A 3,528-nucleotide genomic window follows, 5' to 3' on the forward strand; every position below is an offset into this window, starting at 1 on the left:
TATTTTATTTTATTTAATTTTCGAATTCTTCTCCCTATCATCTCCTTCTATTTATTTATTTACCTACTAACACCCCTCTTTCACTCAAAAATTTGAACCCACTCTTCTCCATTCTTCCATTCTTATCTTTTCCTTCTTCCATTCTTCTCTTCTTATACTCATATAAGGAATCTCTATACTGTGACATAGAGGATTCCATATTTTCTTTTCTGTTCTCTTCTTTTTTATATGAGCAGGAACAAGGATAAGAACATTCTTGTTGAAGCTGATCCTGAACCTGAAAGGATTCTGAAGAGGAAGCTAAGGGAAGCTAAAGCACAACTCTCTGGAGAAAATCTGACAGAAATTTTTGAAAAAGAAGGAGACATGGCCGAACCCAACAACAATGCAAGGAAGATGCTTGGTGACTTTACTACACCGAATTCTAACTTACATGGAAGAAGCATCTCAATTCCTGCCATTGGAGCAAACAATTTTGAGCTAAAGCCTCAATTAGTTTCTCTTATGCAACAGAATTGCAAGTTTCATGGACTTCCATCAGAAGATCCTTTTTAGTTCTTAACTGAATTCTTGCAGATCTGTGATACTGTTAAGACCAATGGGGTTGATCCCGAGGTCTACAGGCTTATGCTTTTCCCATTTTCTGTAAGAGACAGAGCTAGAATATGGTTGGACTCTCAACCTAAAGATAGCCTGAACTCTTGGGATAAGCTGGTCACGGCTTTCTTAGCCAAGTTCTTTCCTCCTCAAAAGCTTAGCAAACTTAGAGTGGATGTTCAAACCTTCAAACAGAAAGAAGGTGAATCCCTCTATGAAGCTTGGGAGAGATACAAGCAACTGACCAAAAAGTGTCCTTCTGACATGCTTTCAGAATTGACCATCCTGGATATATTCTATGATGGTCTGTCTGAATTAGCTAAGATGTTATTGGACCATTCTGCAGGTGGATCCATTCACCTAAAGAAAATGCCTACAGAAGCTTAGGAACTCATTAACATGGTTGCAAATAACCAGTTCATGTACACTTCTGAAAGGAATCCTGTGAGTAATGGGACGCCTGAGAGGAAGAGAGTTCTTGAAATTGATACTCTGAATGCCATATTGGCTCAGAACAAAATATTGACTCAGCAAGTCAATATGATTTCTCAGAGTCGAAATGGATTGCAAACCGCATCCAACAGTACTAAAGAGGCATCTTCTGAAGAAGAAGCTTATGATCCTGAGAACCCTGCAATAGCAGAGGTGAATTACATGGGTGAACCCTATGGAAACACCTATAATTCCTCATGGAAAAATCATCCAAATTTCTCATGGAAGGATCAACAAAAGCCTCAACAAGGCTTTAATAATGGTGGAAGAAACAGGTTTAGCAACAACAAGCCTTTTCCATCATCCACTCAGCAACAGACAGAGAAATTGGAGCAGAGTCCATCTAGCTTAGCAAATATAGCCTCTGATTTATCTAAGGCCACTCTAAGTTTCATGAATAAAACAAGGTCCTCCATTAGAAATTTGGAGGCACAAGTGAGCCAACTGAGTAAAAGAGTCACTGAAACTCCTCCTAGTACTCTTCCAAGCAATACAGAAGAGAATCCAAAAAGAGAGTGCAAGGCCATAACCTTACTTGGTGTGGCCGAACCCAGAGAGGAGGAGGAGGACGTGAATCCTAGTAAGGAAGACCTCTTGGGACGTTCACTGACCAATAAGGAGTTTCCCTTTGAGGAACCAAAGGAATCTGAGGCTCATCTAGAGACCATAGAGATTCCATTGAACCTCCTCTTACCATTAATGAGCTCTGATGACTATTCATCTTCTGAAGAAGATGAAGACATTGTTCAAGGGCAAGTTGCCCAATATCTAGGAACCATCATGAAGTTGAATGCCAGCTTAGTTGGTAATGAGACTTGGGAGGATGAACCCCCCTTGTTCACCAATGAACTGAGTGCACTAATGAGGCAGACATTACCTCAGAAGAAACCAGATCCCGGAAAATTCTTCATGCCTTGTACCATAGGTACCATGACCTTTGCGAAGGCTCTGTGTGACGTGGGCTCAGGGATAAACCTCATGCCACTCTCTGTAATGGAGAAATTGGAAATCTATGAGGTACAAGCTGCAAGAATCTCACTAGAGATGGCAGACAAATCAATGAAACAGGCTTATGGATTAGTAGAGGACTTGTTAGTAAAGGTTGAAGGCCTTAACATCCCTGCTGACTTCATAATCCTAGACACTGAGAAGGATGAGGATGAATCCATCATCCTTGGAAGACCCTTCCTAGCCATAGCAAAAGCTGTGATTGATGTGGACAGAGGAGAGTTGGTCCTTCAACTGAACGAGGACTACCTTATATTTAAGACTCAAGGGTCTCCTTCTATAACCATGGAGAGGAAGCATGAAAAGCTTCTCTCACTACAGAGTCAACCAAAGCCCCCACAGTCAAACTCTAAGTTTGGTGTTGGAAGGCCATAACCAAACTCTAAGTTTGGTGTTGGAAGGCCCCAACATTGCTCTGAACTTCTGTGAGGCTCTATGAGAGCTCACTGTCAAGCTATTGGCATTAAAGAAGTGCTTGTTGGGAGGCAACCCAATGTTATTTAGTTATATATATTTATTTTCCATTGCTATTTTATGTTTTCTTTAGGTTGATGATCATGTGGAGTCACAAAAACTACTGAAAAATCAAAAACAGAATGAAAAATAGCATTAAAAACAGCTCACCCTGGAGGAAGAGCTTACTGGCGTTTAAACGCCAGTAAGAAGCATCAAACTGGCGTTTAACGCCAGGAAGAAGCATCAAGCTAGCGTTAAACACCACAAACAAGCACCAGACTGGCGTTTAACACTAGAACAGAGCATGGAATTGGCGTTAAATGCCAGAAACAAGCAGCAAGCTGGCGTTTAACGCCAGACATGCATTCTAAGGGCATTTTACACGCCTAAATGGAGCAGGGATGTTAAGTCCTTGACCCCTCTGGATCTGTGGATCCCACAGGATCCCCACCTACCCCCACCTCTTCTTCTCTCCTCTTCACACTCTTTCATAACTCTCTTCCCCAAATACTCTTCACCAATCACCTCCAAAACTCTTCCCTAAATACCCTTAACCACTCACATTCATCCACCCCTATATAAACCCCTCAACACTACTCCATTTTCACACATTACAACCACCACTTCTCCCCCTTGGCCGAATACACTCTCTCCTTCCATCTCCTCTATTTTCTTCTTCTTCTACTACTTTCTTTCTTCTTTTGCTCGAGGATGAGTAAACCTTTTAAATTTGGTGTGGTAAAAATATTGCTTTTTGTTTTTCCATAACCATCAATGGCACCTAAGCCCAGAGAAACCTCAAGAAAGAGGAAATGGAAGGCAATTGCTTCCACCTCTGAGTCATGGGAGATGGAGAGATTCATCTCAAAGGTCCATCAAGACCACTTCTATGAAGTTGTGGCCAAGAAAAAGGTGATCCCTGAGGTCCCTTTTAAGCTCAAAAAGAGCAAATATCCGGAGATCCGACAAGAGATT

General features: G+C 41.5%; 1 non-coding gene across 1 annotated transcript; it reads right to left on the reverse strand.

Annotated features, from left to right (window-relative positions):
• Positions 1-759: 759 nt before the first annotated feature.
• On the reverse strand, positions 760-867 carry LOC112760645 (small nucleolar RNA R71). Its single transcript, XR_003181076.1, has one exon. It is a non-coding gene; the product is annotated as a small nucleolar RNA R71 (small nucleolar RNA).
• Positions 868-3,528: the final 2,661 nt, after the last annotated feature.

This window comes from Arachis hypogaea, chromosome 16 (assembly GCF_003086295.3).
Source record: "Arachis hypogaea cultivar Tifrunner chromosome 16, arahy.Tifrunner.gnm2.J5K5, whole genome shotgun sequence".
Lineage (NCBI taxonomy): Eukaryota > Viridiplantae > Streptophyta > Magnoliopsida > Fabales > Fabaceae > Arachis > Arachis hypogaea.